The 16,027-nt window shown below is 40.0% G+C and overlaps 1 long non-coding RNA gene across 4 annotated transcripts in view; it reads right to left on the bottom strand.

The window, feature by feature from the left end:
• Positions 1 to 7,994: 7,994 nt before the first annotated feature.
• The window catches only part of LOC125617099, a 76,051-nt gene continuing 68,018 nt past the window's right edge, over positions 7,995 to 16,027 (bottom strand). For 3 of the 4 annotated variants that reach the window (XR_007347955.1, XR_007347952.1, XR_007347956.1), the window contains 2 exons: positions 11,846 to 12,137; positions 7,998 to 10,762 (listed from right to left, as the gene is read on the bottom strand). This is a non-coding gene — a long non-coding RNA (uncharacterized LOC125617099). Of the gene's footprint in view, positions 10,763 to 11,498; positions 12,138 to 16,027 lie in introns of all 4 variants that reach the window. The other variant, XR_007347957.1, reaches the window with a different exon arrangement.

The following is a 16,027-nucleotide window of genomic DNA, read 5'->3' as shown; positions in this document are numbered from 1 at the left end:
TTGAGATAATAATACTTCACAAATTGGTTGTGCCTGATGCATAATTAACACTCAATAAACATCAGGTATTCTTGTTACAATGCAGACATGGCACAAGACTCACAAAGCCAGAGGATGCTCCAGATGTGTCTTAAAGAAAGAAAATGATACAAACTACAGAAAGGACAGCATGTGCGAAGGTCAGAACCTGAGGTGTCAATACACTCTCATGTCACCCAAGGCTGTCCAATATCAAAGTCATTACCATATCAGAACCTCACAGCTTATGTTCATTTATCTCAAAATATCTATCTTCAATCTTCAACAAAAAGTCCCAACAATCTTTAACAGATTGGAAAGGTCTAGAAGAGACTTCTCTACAACTAAACATAATACCTGTGTTTAAGACTTGAGATGATGAGGTGATGAAGGTGGTAAAGAAAAAGCATCTGAGGCTGTCTCACTGATCACAGCCCTTGAAACTGGCTTGAACCTCCCCATCCACCCTACGCACCACACTTCTGAGAGAGGTGCATTAAAAGGGCCGTGATATCTAGGAGAGTCCTCTGGACCCCCTCTTGCCAGTCTTGGTCTAAATGCCCTCCAAACTCTTTTAACTGCAAACTCTGTTTTTATGCAGTTCAACCGCAATCCCTACCTCTTGCTCCTCTGACCCTGTAGTTTTATGAATCAGCACTGGTATATGGACTTACTGTATTTTAAGGGGACCCAGACTTGGTCTTTGGCTCCTAGCATCCTTTATTATTTTGTGCAGAAGCACTTTGCAGGAGCCTCAGCTGTCAGATTCCAGGCCCCTATGTACATCAGTGTAGTTTCTGCCCAAATAACTAGCTCCAACCCCAACTGTAATGAAGAAGGTAGTCAGGAGACATGGGCTTTATTCCAGTTATGTCTTTTGTGATCTAAGGCTTAAATGGGTTTTCTCCAATTAAGAACTATCAAACAGGCAACCTGAGAGATATGAAGACCTATGAAACACTTCCTTCGGCCCTAGCCTTGGAGGAGAGTAGGCAGTGAGGCCCAAAATGGGACATCCTAATTGCCTATGCTTGGAAGACATGCAGTTGGGCAAGCACGAGATGATGACCACAGGAAGAAAGATAGGGAACTGGTGACAGCTTATGCTGGGAACTTCAGTGAAGAGTCAGAGAACTGCATATTGGGGCAGTTGCAGATAAAGGGAATCCAGGTCACAGTACTGCTCAGATGCTGAGATGGGCAGCCTGGAGACACAGAAAAGGAGATCAACATGCTAGAGCTCCAGCGTCCTGGTGACTTGAGAATTTCTAGTTTCTTTCTTGTGGGATTGGAAGAAGCATTATAGGATCCCAGTTGGTGAAACCATGTTTCTAAAGAATGTACTCTCATTTAGGGAGTAGTTTTGATGCTTCCTTCCTTGCAAGACAAGAACATGTAAATGACACATAGCAGCAGTAGGCTCATTTCCCCCAGTCACCTGCTCTGCCCCTTTGCTGCTATTTCTTACCTCCCTGTCTCCATTGCCTTATCTATAAAATAGACTTGAAATAGTTTTCATTCTACTGAGCTTTGGAAGTTTCCAGTGATGTTCAGGTAAGACGTTCAATAATATCTGGAATGCATAAATACTCAATAAATGTCTACTCGGATAATTACCTTGTATGCAATAATAATTAAGATTGAATTAGCCATTATTTCTTGCCAGACACTCTTCCAAGGGCTTTCTATGAATGCTTTCCTTAAATCATTAAACAACGCTGCAAAGTCTAGAGTAGTACACCTCTATTACTTATATAAAGAAGTAGAAGCACACAGAGTTAAAGCAACTTGTCCCAGGTCACACAATCAACATGTCATGTCACCCAAGGCTGTCCAAGGGTAATAACAAAGTCATTACCATATCAGAACCTCACAGCATATGTTCATTTATCTCAAAATATCTATCTTCAATCTTCAATAAAAAGTCCAAAACAGAAGCAAGCTAGAACATAAGCCCAGGCAGCCCACATTGACAGCCTGGGCTCTGAATGTCCAGCTCACTCTGCTACCTCTTCAGATGGGGACATAGTATCACCCTCTGAGAGTCAGGTTATGAAACTGGCACAGGGATATGCAAAATTTCTACAAGGAGGCAGAATAGCCTTCTAGCCAGTGTAAACTCACTAGAGTTATTTATGTAGTGATCTCAGAAGGGTAAGTGGTCAAGCATGGAACACAGAAAAATGAAGTTCCCAGAGAAGAGGACCTCAGCACATGCACAACCCTAACCACATGAGAGGAGGCCTTTGGTCACCTGGCAAAACCACTGGGGCAGATTTGGTAGGTAATCCTACAGTACAGGAAAAGGGTTCCAGTTATTTTAGTTGAGGTATATTTTTTAAGATCAACCAAATTTCATTGTTCTGATTTGATCCTCAGCAAGTAAATGCTTATAGTTTGACTATAAAGAGGCTCTGGGGATTCAAGAATTTTGGCAATTTAATTGAGTAGGATTCTGGCTTAAACTCCAGTCTTGTCTGTTTAGTGTGCTCTTCCCCTGAAAATCTACTCTACTCTCAACACAAAATCAGGTCCTCAGAGTGGAGAGCCAGACATACATGAAAACACAGAGTCTGCTGAATACAGATGGCTTCAGGAGGGCTCTTACAGTCAACTGGTCAACCTTCCCACAGGCCAGCTTTGCAACTTCAGCATGGCTCAGGGCAGGACCAAGGAAGCAAGGTCATTCATGCTGTATCTGTTCTAAACTAGGGCACTGCAGAGCTTTAAGTCCTTAAAACAGTCCATTCTAAAATTAGGGTTGATAAAGGCAGGTTTACACATGAGTGTGGTTTTAAAAATTAGCTGTGAGGTAGAGAGAGAAGAGGAATTGAAAATATGTGAGCCCACTAACTGGGCAACATTAGACAAGTTATTGAACTGCTCTGAACACTAATTTTTTAATATAAATTATTGTGGATTACATATATACTTCACTCACCCATAGAGCCTTTATCAGGGTCCAAATCTACTTAAAATTCTTTTACAAATCTATATGCTACTATACAAACTAAAGGATTGCACATGTGAGTCTTGAATATAGTGACAACTGTCATTTATGCAGCACGTACCATGTGCCAGGTACTATTCAAAGCATATTTTGTATATTAACTTATTCAGTGCTCACAATAGTCCTGTAGTAAATACTGTGATATATCTCCTGATGACTGATGACAGGACCAAGACCCTCACTTCCTCAGCCACCTAGCCAAAATTGGCAAATGAATGCTCAGATCTGAGTTGCTCTCTGAAATTGCTTTCGGTCAAAGGAAACTGCTTCATCTAAGATTACGACCACTCACCAGGGGCAGGGTATTTCCAATGATTAGTTGTGGGTGAGAGTGAACAAAGACCCAGCCCCTTGCTCTGTGGCCACTCAGAAAGACCATCCAGCTCTACAGCTCCCCATGGAGTGGGCCGAGGCCTCTGTTCCACCTGTGTCACGACCCCGTCTCCTTCTGTGCCCCATCTTGTACCTCTCAGGCCCTTACAGTGATATTTCTGGAAGTCTTCCCCAGTGAACTATCTGAACACAAATGTCTGTCTCAGAATCTATTTGGGGGAGCATAAAACTCAAGACAGACATTATGGAATGTTTTCATCATCCTCATTTTCAAGAAGTGAAGTCATTGAGTTCACGCAGTTACTCAGTAGCAGAACTGAGATTTGAAACCAGGCCACCTAAAAAATATTTTGACAATTACCTTCTGCACAGGAATTCCTCTCAGTGAATGGACTATTTGTGTTAGATATGTAGTTTTTAATGCTTGGGCTCGAAGCTAAACTCCAGGACCTGGATGTTGGTTGCTGCCATAACTTCAAAGAGGAGAAAAGCTACTCTGAAAGAGAAAAACAGTGAAACAAATTCAAATATTGACATTTGGGGATTAACTCAGGTTGGAGGGGTGGAGTAGGAGAGGAAATGGAGAGAGGTGAAAAGATTTAACTGGGGAAATGCTGAGATCTGTGTGATGTGATTCTTCCCCATGATGTACCTCCTCCCAGATCTCTCCAGTAAAATCTCCCAGCTTGGTACACATTGGGTGTTGTGTTGATTTGTCAGGGCCACCCTAACAAAGTACTTCAAACTGAGTGATTTAAACAACATACTTCATTCCCACCATTCCGGAGGTTAGAAATTCAGGATCAAGGTGTTGATGGAGGGGGTGGTACAAAGGGCTCCATGCCTGTTGTTTTACTCAGCTTTTTCACTGCTGTGACTAAAAAGACCCAACCAGAACAACTGTACAGAAGGAAAAGTTTATTTGTGGGCTCACAGTTTCAGAGATCTCAATCCATGGATAGCAGATTCCATTCCTCGGGGCCAGAGGTAAGGCAGAATGACGTCATGGTGGAAAAGTGTAGTGGAAGGAAGCAGCTCACATCATAATCAGAAAACGAGAGGTCTCCACTTGCCAGATATTAATATATACCCCAATTCTCACTTCTTCCAGCCACACCCTACTACTTTAATTCCCACAAAGTTTATCCCTATCAGGAGATTAATTCATTGATTAGGGTAAGACTCATATAACCCAATCATTTCTCCTCTGAACCTTCTTAATTGTCTCTCCTGTGAGCTTTTGGAGGATGCCTCACATCCAAACCATAACACCTGTCTTCCAGCTGATGGTGCTCTCTCACAGTCTTGACAGTCCTTGGTGAGTAGAAGTGTCACTGATCTCTGTCTCCATCCTCCTGGGGGGTTCTCCCTGCGTCTGCATCTGGGTGGGTCTAAACGTCCCCTTTTTATTAGAACAACAGTCATACTGGACAAAGGACCTACCCTCTTTCAATATGACCTCATTTCAACTATTTACACTTGAAACAGCACTGTTTCCAAATAAGGTCACATTGTGAGGACTGAAGGTTAAGACTTCACCAACTGAATTTTTGTGGCACACAATTCAAAACCATAAGTAGTATAGACTGGATTTCTTGAGGAACCCTATAAAGGGGTTGAGTTCTACATCTGGATTGATGTGGAAAGAGATATCACTTATCCACCAGGCTATTCAGAAAAGACTGAGAAGATATTTTGGAGTAGCCTAGCCTTTTCAAGTTGGGAAATTGAGTTTAGAGACAACTCATATCTCAAGCGGTAGCAGACACAACTGTGTCTTGAAGTAAATTCAAAGGTTACTATAAATTCCCTTCCTACCATGACCTTAAGAATTTATAGAACAAACTGTCTTTGCCCTCACCCCCCAAGAGATTATCCTTTCCCTTAAATCTTCAAGTTCAATAAGAGGTAATATTCTTCAACTTATTTTATTTCCCTTAATATTTCTAATACATGGGAAAATGTCCTACTGGAGATGGATTACCACAAGTCCCCAGATGGCTTGTGAACACATATAATTTTTGATGATATAACATTGCCATAGCTAGATGTATACATATCATTTTTCTTGGTATCTGACTTAAAGAAAGGCTGACAAACAAATAGTATATCATATAGTATAGAAATTTCCTATTCAAATTACCTGAGCTAAAAATCCAGCTCTGTCACTGACTAGCATCTCTCTTTGCCTCAGTTACTACATCTAAAAAATGGGGATAATAATAAACCTCATCCTGATGGGGATCTTGTGAAAATTATATGAGTTAAACCAATTAAAATTAAATAAGTTAAACCAATTAAATACTTAGAAGTTGGGTTCTCATTATAATGAGCTATTATAATATAGTCAAAATAGAAATTACCTTTCACAGTATCAAAATGTGATACAACTGGAACTGTTATAAGAAATACTCAAATTAACTATAGGACTTGAAATTAAGTAGAGAAAGGAAAATTAATTAGAATTTTAATTAACTCTAAAATTGTTGGGTTAAACTTAAATCAATAGTCTGTGTCCAGCCAATAACAGAGTTAGGCCTTTGTAGTATTTTAGGTATAATCTTTTTCTACCTGTATCTACATCATCAGCCAAAGCAACTACATAATTGTAAACAAAAATTCTTAGCTGAAGTCTCTGATTTAATTATATGTTCAGTCCACTAACTTCATTATATAGACAATTTGATGGTTTAAAAATATAAATCCTGAGCCAAGATGCAGTTTCAGAGTAACCATTATGTTTTTCTCCTTTTAAAAATGTCTTGGGAAGAAAAAGAATGACATTTCACAGAACAATGGCTATTATGAAAAGAATTGGGATAAATGAAAAAATTGTAATGCTAGGTCAGGTTTATACTAGACGACAAAGTCAAAGATCTGATGGATTCACCAAGTTTGACTCTTTTAAAGAAAACTCCAAGATTGTGGTATTTCTGTTTGAGAAAACCTTATCCATGATCTCCCTTTTGTAAATTCCACCATTTAGAAGACAGTAGAGGTTCCTCATGTGCAAAATGAGAAAATTTAAAAATATGCTATTCAGGACATCATTAGAGAATCAAAAATGATTTATACAAAAGCAACTAGAAAATTGAAATGTATATATAGTAGGTATTATTAGAGTTAGAAAGGGATTCATAACTTCTCAAATGAATATTAGAAACAATCATATAAAAATGAAGCAAACTGAGTAGAATATTCAAATGTAACAATACTGGTATATTGTTTAGGATTTTATAGAGCATTTTGATATTTACCACATCTGTTGGTTCTTATGAACACCTTTCAAGGAAGTCAGGTAGCTATCAGAAATAAGACTGAAGCTCTGGGTAATGTGTGTGTGTGTGTGTGTGTGTGTGTACACATATACACAGCAAATCCAGAACTTGAAAATTCTTTTATTTTTTTCCTCATCTCAGATCTTGCCCCTGTTTTATGCTTCTTACCCTCTAAACTGAGAACTCCTTCCTTTCATAGAACACATCTCACTGTTACCAGTAAACTAAAAATAATTGTGAGTTAACTTCTTCCTTTCTTTCAAAGTCGTGGAAGAAGGAGCAAACTCTGTGCTACCCCCACAATATCTTACCTACTGTGCTCCAGGGAGAATACAAACCAGACCCATTTATTTGAGTTCACACTCTGTGTTCAGAAGGCCCTCATACCACTCTGCTATGCTGCATAACAGATCACGCCAAGTTTAGTGACTCTAACAAGCATTTTTATTGCTTCCAAGTTTCTGGGTCAGCTGGGCAGTTCTGCTCTCAGCCCAGTTCACTTGTACATCTGTGGTTATCTTGGGTTGGGTTAGCAACTCTGTTCCGCTTGGCTGGACTTTCACACACATTTGTGGGATGACCACCTGTAGCCTGCTCAGGTTGGCCTTTGCTGGGACAACTGTCATTTCTTCTGATCCTTTGTCCACCAGGTTTTCCCAGGTTTGTTCCTGTGACAGCAGCAGGAGTCTGAGAGAGGAGACAAAAGTGGACAGAGTTGCTTACAGCCTGAGCTTAGAGTTGGCACGTTGTTCTTTCTGTTGCATAGAGTGGGCCGGAACAAGTCACAGGTCCAGCCCAAATTCAAGGACTGGAGAAAGACATGCCATCTTTTTTTTTTTTTTTAATTTATTTTTTAGTTTTCGGCAGACACAACATCTTTGTTTGTATGTGGTGCTGAGGATCGAACCCGGGCCGCACGCATGCCAGGCGAGCGCGCTACCGCTTGAGCCACATCCCCAGCCCGACATGCCATCTTTTGACACAAGCAAAAAGAGTGAATGGGCATGAAAAGACGTAGAGAATTAGGATCATATTCAAGCAGTCTATTGTAGCCATTAATATGTCACATCGATGTGCAAGGCTCAGGGTTTGATTCACAGAACTAATACATAAACATAAAATATGTGTATGTTTAATATCATAAAGAAGGAAAGCCTAGCATATTAACATGAACATTATGCATTGACATTTATTAGATTCTTGGTTGTCACCTTATGGCATGTTAATCAAGCAAGGGATTTTGTAATATTTCTAACTTACTCATCTTTGTATTCCAGGCACTTGGCCTTGCATCAGACAAATTGTAGGTATTTCATTAAAAATTAATGATTAAAAAATTATAGTGGAAAAATCACTGTACTCGAAACCAGGGAATCAGATGAAGCACTGGGCATTTATGCCAAATTCTCCATGCAGCTTCAGAAGGGAGTGATCATCCTCCCTAGATTTTGAGGGACAGAATGAGACTAGGGATTCTCTCTTTCTTTTAAAATATTAAGGCTAATAAGAACTTTAGAAATTATATAGATCTACCTACTCATTACCCAGGTGGTGAGGCTGAAGCCAGGAAATCCAGCTTGAAAGCACAGATGGTTCATGTCAGAGACTAGAACTCAGAGCTCATGGCTCCTGGCCCAAGCCACCATGCCTGATCCCAATACCTGGTTACTCAGAGTGCATTCCACGGAAAGGATGGTCTGGGAGTCTCAGCAGAGTCTCAGAGTCTAGCCCAAGGTTTCTGAATTAGACTCTGGGTTTTTAACAAGATATTTCACATTTATGTTAAAGTTAAAGATAATCTAGGCTTCTGACTAAATGATTAAAGGCTGAAAAATAAAAATAACTTGTTTAGGAGTGATGTTCCTTCAGAGATCTTAACACTGAAGCCGACAGATACCTCCTGAGTGTTTACTCCATGTGAGCTATTGCAGAAACACAGAAACCAGGTCCTGGCCCTGCTGGAATCAGGCTCTCCACAGGGGAGTAAAAGCCCCTTCTCTCCTCCCAAGTCCTCCTGACTTCTTCGTGCCCTCTCTTTGCCCTTTCCTTTGCCCTTTCTTCTATGCCTCATCTTAATGATTCCGTGACTGGGTTCTTTTTTCCTGAAGCTATTGATATAAGAGCAAAGTATTTTATTCATTTGAAATTCCAATTTCAGAAGAGCGATTTTAAAATGTTGGAAAAATTTGATTTGGCCCACTTCCAAGCGGCTTACATTATACTGTCAGCATGACCCTAAAACTGTGTATGAAGAAGGCTGAAGCACTCAGAAACCTTTGGGGGAATTCTATATGAACATACTGTGGGTTATTTGTACATTTGAGTTTTCATATTCTTCTAATGCAGTCTTTTCTCTAAGAAGATAAAAGGTTGGGAAGCTCTAATACTGAAATAAAAATTCAAAGAGATCCTATTTTTTTTCTCTAACATTCAAAGCCAGCATATCTCTAATAAAATATTCATTTCTTCATTGAAGAGAAAAGGAAAAAAAATTTAATATCAACAGATTGATTGTGTTCAAGAATTTGGGATGAAACAGAGACAATGAAACAGAAATCCAGCAAATTGGCTATTTTCTGATGAGTAATGAAGCCTGGAGTCTTTACATTAAGCAACTAGAGCACAAGTCATGGTTATGGGATACTGCTCAATTCCTCTGAGGCCCAGTATGCCTAGCATTTTAAGTTCCAGTGTTTGACAGTGTTACACCTCTCTTCTTTCTTTATACTCTCTCATAGTTCTGAAGAGCTCTGAACTCATTTCATTCTTCTTTCCTTCCCTTGTCTTCTCCCTCTTCAAAGATATTCCACAATGACTATGCTTTTCAAAATCAAGACTGCTTGAACTTTAGCTGAGAGTCACGAAATTTCAATCTTACACACAATGGCAAATACATCCTCTTTCTGCTCTCTTGGTGTCCTCAGAATAGCAACTGCCCGAATGAACAATAGGGCTCCTTTTCAGTTCTGAGGGCCTGGCCGTTGCTGACCAGCAGTGCATAGAAATAATCCTTGGCAATCCCATGGGTGACATTCCTCATTCCTTATCGCCCATGCTGCACACAGCCGGAACTTGATAAGACACCCAGAAAGAAGATAATGGCTGCTATCAAGCTGTCTAGGTAGAAATAATAATAATAATCTGTTTATGGAAAAGCAGCTGTCCTATTGTTTGGGATTTCATGAAATCCCAGAGTCAGATCCTCTCTTCCATGCCAGCCCCATTCCTGTTCCTCATGCCAATCCAATCACTTGGGGGCTTTAACGACAGGCTTTTTTTTTTTTTTAATGATCTTTGATACAATAGACAAGGATACATGTAAATATCCCATCTTCATATTCAGTCACATGGTATACTTAAAAGACTAGAGAAGAGACACTTCACAGGAAGATTTGAAGACTAGGAAGACTTTGTAATGAATATAGGGAAGCCCACTGTTTCTTTTGAAAAGAGGCATAAACCCCAGAAGTATTCAAATAAATAGTCCAATAGTGATGATAGTCTAAAATATTGACCCTCAAAATCTCACAGGTAATTCTTAAAATACTTAAAGTGAAACTCCAATGAATTATGATACTGTGGTTACCAGCAGACAAGGACAAGTCACATCTATGCTGGCTGATTCCCATTTGTCCTGAACAGAAGAGCTAAAGGTTTAGTTAGAGAAGCAGTCTGGCAGTAATGTCACTGTTCTCCTTTTCTTTGACCCAAATCACTCTCCTGGACGCAAAAAGGTCTCCCTGGGCTAAATGTGTGGCTGCTTCCTTTCAGAGAGCATTGGCTTCATCGGGGTATCTGGGGACACTACTTTTCTTCATCTGTCCACTTATCTCTAGGGCAGCAAGCCCTTCAGGGTGAATCAAGTGAAGAGAACCAAATAGATCAGTCCTTGTTTTCCCTCCACACAACACTAAAACCTACGTAAAACTTGCATTTTTATTTCTAGGGAGAGGAGACACCTCCATCCTTGAAAGAGTTAATCCGTACGGGTCCCATTGTGGTAGTGAGAAGACGGTTGGAGAAGCTCTTCCTTCTCCTGTGGTTTCTCTAAAATCATTATCACTTCCACCTGGCTGAGTTCACAGTCTCCCTGGTTCCTCTTTTAGTAAGGACTGGAAATAACCTAAGAATGAAAAGAAGGAAAAGATAAGGGCAATTAAGTGGAGAAACAGCCTTAAAGGATTTCCCACTGACCAGTCCCTCCATTCTGTGTGACAGAATTACTCTTTGAGCCAGAAATATCTCTGCCTCTGGGTGAGTTCAGTTCTCTTGATACCCAACAAAGACACACTCAGCCAAAATCTCTCTCCTTTCTCTCTGCTGAGTGAATTTCTAGCCACAGAGGCTTCCTCTACCCTCTCCTACCTTCTCCTCCCTTTCAACAGAATTAGATCACATGTGTTTCTTTCCTCACCAAACAGAAGGGGAATTCCAAGAAAGAAAGTTAATGTGGTTTTATCTTTTGATTCATCTTTGGGAAGACAACATCAAAGTAAATAGGGAAATGCATTTTGCATCAAACATACCTGTATGTGCATCCTACTCTGATATTGACTACATGTGTGTCCTTAAATTTTCTGGGAGTCAATTTACTAAGATGTAAAATAGAGCTGTTTCTTCAGGTTTTTTTTTTTTTAAGGATTAAGTGCATTCATGCATTTGAATGTAAAATGTTTAACACAATGCTGATATGCAATAAGATCTGGCTAAAAGGTAGACATTGTGATTATACCTTACTTGGTTATCCACAGCCACTGCACAGAGGACTCTTTGTAAATATGTATTAAAGAGTAAATGAAAGAACAAATGAAATACTAAAATAAATATATAGTATTTATACACACATAGGATATACATACACACGATGGTCTAAATACTTATATTATCATCCTCCCTCTGAAAATCGCATTGCTCTCTGCTTTATCTGAGATCTCAAAGCAGGATGGAGTCTGACAGCCTTCAGGGAGTCTATTGGGGGGGGGGGGAGATGCTGATCACAGAGTTTACAAGGATTCTTCTTTCTCAAAGTTTTACTGTAAGAGGTAGCCTCCAGGAACCCATGCATTTTCTCAATGAGGGCAGAATGTGACAGTCCTTTAGACATCAAGACAACACAGGTGGGACAGGTGGGTAGAGTAACGTGCTTCTGGCCCACAACCTAAGCCCTGAAAAAGGAAGAGCACAGGTACTCAGTCTGTCCATTTACCAGGAAGAGTCATGGCAGAATTCGAGAAACCAGGAGATGTGGTCTTTAACTTGCATTTCCTTCTCTCAGTTGCTTTTTTTTTTTTTTGCAGAAGACACTGTAAATTGCAGATCTCATGCTATTCTGGAAAATATCTGGATTCAGACTTGGCATTTCTTGCATGAGACACCAAAGGAGTTAATGTCTGTCCGGTAATCAAAATCTGGCGGCTCCTCCACCACACATAATAGGCATTGTTGTTCTTGAGAGTTTGTCTGTTTTTTCTGGCAGGCTTGACTGTTTGGAACCGATTCTAAAACAGAAAAGGAAAAAGTCAGTCGGCTTTTTCTTTTTTTTCTTTCTTTTTTTGTTTACATGCACATGCAACAAAACATAAGGCTGGTCATATAACTGTTGTTTCGCCAGATTTCCAGGAAAATTGATGACGTGCTATTCAAAGAAGATGATATATCAACTTAAAACGTTCTTACCAAAAGAGAATTTATTTATATATGTGCATGAAACATCCCAAACACCCTAAAGTGACTGCCTTCTCTCCATACCAAGCAACACATTACAACTATATTAGCTGGTAAGTGAACTGTGGCTGGCTGAGCCATTCATCTACATAGAAAATCCATTTTCACGATGTTATTAATGTGCTTGTTCATCAACCTTCCCAGGTCACTTGCAATCTTAAGACACGCTTGTCACTCCCACCTGATGTGCTTCCAGATGTTTTCATCTAAAACCAACATGAACATAACTTACTAAAGTTACTGATATGATCAACATCCCATTACAAAACAGACCCATCCCTCTAGGAAAGGGCAGATCCTTTTCAATTTCCAAACTGTCATAAAGCAACATTTTTGTATAAACCAAAATCATTCACTGGGTTTTCAATGACAAATTGTTATAGAAGTTTGTAAATACTTAGTTTCTGTACTCCCATTTCAGAATGAGGATCAAACTTATCCATGGACCATGCCTGATTGGCTCTAGGCTTAGTTATATTGGAGACAGACAAATATTCTAGATGAGTGTTCAAGTACCTTTTCTGTAAAGGGCCAGATGCTAAATATTTTGGGTTTTGCAACCCATACAGTCTCTGTAGCTACTCAATTCTGCTGTTTTAGAATGAAAATAGCCATAGACATGAAAACGTTCATAGAAAATAAATGAATGAGCTATGTTCAATAAAACTTTATTTATAAGAATAGGCCACAGGCTGGATTTGGCCCATAAGCTCTAATGTGCCAACACCTGGATGCTAATGTGGTTTATGATAATGATGGTGATGATAGCTAACCGTTACTGACCAGCTACTAAGTGCCAGGTCCTGTCTGTTCTCCCACCATACCCATAGTTGTCCCTGTGATTGAAATACTTAAAATATCAGTATCATCTTGATCATCTTGTTTCCTTTCTCATCTCCCCATCCATCATTTGCCTCAGCAGTACCTAGATCTTAGTGACCAATCACACCACAAATCCTGATCGAGTCAGGGTCAGGGGTAGATACAGTCCGGAGTGAATACACTCACGGAAACATTTGCATATTTGTGTCTTTGGTGCTTGCTCTGTGTCACACACTGGCCTAAGCAATGGGAAACAAAACACCCAAGATCCTGCCCTTATAAAACTTAACATTTGGCCGGGTATTGTGGCGCATGCCTATAATCCCCGTGGCTCTGGAGGCTGAGGTAGGAGGATTGAGAGTTCAAAGCCAACCTCAGCAAAACAGAGGTGCTAAGCAACTCAGTGATTCCCTGTCTCTAAAAAAATACAAAATAGGGCTGGGGATGTGGCTCAGTGGTCGAGTGCCCCGGAGTTCAATCCCTGGTACCCACCCCCATACAAAAAAAAAAAAACTTAACATTCTACTAAGGAGAGGCAGACAAAAACAAAGAACTATGTATTATACTGAATGTGGGGACTCAATAAAGCCGAGTAGGAGAAAAGAGTGACAAGGGAATGTTGCTCTTTCATCCAACTCATTTATTTCTTATTCAACTACACTCCAAATAGACCTGTGATCTCCAATGTATCTACTAGGCTTAAATATATTTATAAAATGTGTTCATAACATATTTTTTATCTATTATTTTCCCCCAATTGTGCAGGAGAGAACACTGAGGTAGGAACTAGTTTATTTGTTGCAGCTGCAAATATTTATTAAGTGCCTACTTTGGGCCTGGTCCTGTTTTTAGAAGAGGGAATCCAACAGCTAGCAAAACAGAGATGCTCGCTCCTGTAATATTTACCTATGACCAGGGAAGTCAGAGAATAAACAAAAACCATAATAAACACACGTCAGAAGGTGATAAGTATAACAGAGAAAAGTCATCGGGGGATAAGAAGAACCAGAGTGCCTGGAAAAAGACAGATCGTCACTTAAAATAGCCGAGCAGAATGTTCTCCAGCGGGTAAGTGCGACTGCAAGAACACCTATCTGAACGTCAAGCCCTGGTGTTTAGTCAGCTCACCACCAAGTCAGCGTGTCATCCATTAAAAGGAAACACAGGATGTTCTGTGTTGAGTGTTCTATTTAAGTGCATAGAAAGAAATGTTATTCTTTCAAAGTCATTTTTGCCCTTCCTTTTCCCTTGCATGAAAGAAAATACTGCAAGACTGGCAGCTGAAACAATGCAGAGATGGAAGAGGGAAAAGGAAGGAAAAACCAAAACTGAGGGCCAGCATTCAGGCTGCTGTTTTAACAAGGATGTAACTGTGGCCCCGCCCTCCCAGGTCCCAGGACAGCCTTGCTAAAGAACCAGGGGAAAGCAGGGCTGGCAGACGCTGGGCATTTTCCATTAGTGTGCAGTTGGCTTTTTCAAACAGTAATGAGATGTTAATATAGATTTGAATTTTAATCAGATCCAACATGGGAACCGGGTGTTTTTCTTCAAATGTGAAATATTTCTAGGCTTTTAGAAAAATGTCAGCTGTATAAAGGCTAACTACTGTTTTACATATAAAACTGCCATTCTTCATTGGTTTCTCAGGAAAAATATGACGATAAAATGAAACATTACTGCAAAGATTTTTTTTTTTACTTTCTTAGGAACATTAATTGTTTCTGAGGGTTTTATTTTTTATTTTTTAATCATTCTCACAAACTAAGAAAAATGCTTGTAAGGTTAAGGCAAGGATTAGGAGATTTCAGTTAATACATCGTGAAAACAGACGTAATTGAAATCTATTTTTGATAATCATAATATTAAGTTAAGAGAGCTCAAAAATTTCTTTAAAAAATGTGATACACTCAGCAGCTCGGTAGGATGAGGCAGGAGGATTGCAAGTTCAAAGCTACCCTCAGGAACTTAGTGAGACTCTAGCAACTTAGAGAGACCCCTGTCTCAAAACAAAAAATAAAAAGAGCTGGGGAAGTCACTCCGTGGTTAAGCACCCCTGGTACAAAAAAAAAAAAAAGATACAGATTTAATGCTATGTGATATGGTTTAGATGTGGTATCCCCCAAAAAACTTACATTACACAATGCAAGAAGGTTTAGAGGACAAAACCATTGGGTTATAGCCTTAACCTAAGCAGTAAACTAATTAATCCCTGATGGGATTAATTGAGTGGGAAACTGAGACGGTGGGGTGTGGCTGGAGGAAGTGGTTCATTGCGGGCAGAGCTATGGGGTATCTAATTTGTATCTGGAGAGTGGAGTCTTTATCTGCTTTCTGATCATCATGTGAGCCACTTTCCTCTACCACACTCTCTGCCATGATGTTCAGCCTCACCCTGAGCCCTGAGGAATGAAGTCTCCTGCCCATGGACTGAGATCTCTGAAACCGTGAGCCCCCACATAAACTTTTCTTCCCCTAAAACTGTTCTGTTCAGTTCTTTTAGCCACAGCAATGAAAAAGCTGACTAGAACACTAGGAATACCAATAGCAATAACTCTGCCGACAAGCAAAAGGGGTTCAAAGTCAAGTCTGCTTGCCCAGAAAGGACATACTCAGTAACCACCACCCATTGCTACCAGCCGTGACAACACTGTTCTCTCTGGTGTATAGTGTTACAGCTGCTCCCTCCACTCCCGTCATTTCACTAAACCCTTCCTCAGAGTGTGCTTTAACAAACCCTGACCCTGCGAGAGACGTGGTTCCCATTTCACAGATGAGAAGGATGCTCAGACGTGTGGTGTAACTTACCCAAAAGCAGACGACAAGGAAGGCTGGGTTCCAGTCC

Source organism: Marmota marmota, unplaced genomic scaffold, assembly GCF_001458135.2.
Source record: "Marmota marmota marmota unplaced genomic scaffold, marMar, whole genome shotgun sequence".
Classification (NCBI taxonomy): domain Eukaryota; kingdom Metazoa; phylum Chordata; class Mammalia; order Rodentia; family Sciuridae; genus Marmota; species Marmota marmota.
Note: the sequence above shows the minus strand (reverse complement) of the source record. Positions and strands in the feature narration are given on the sequence as shown.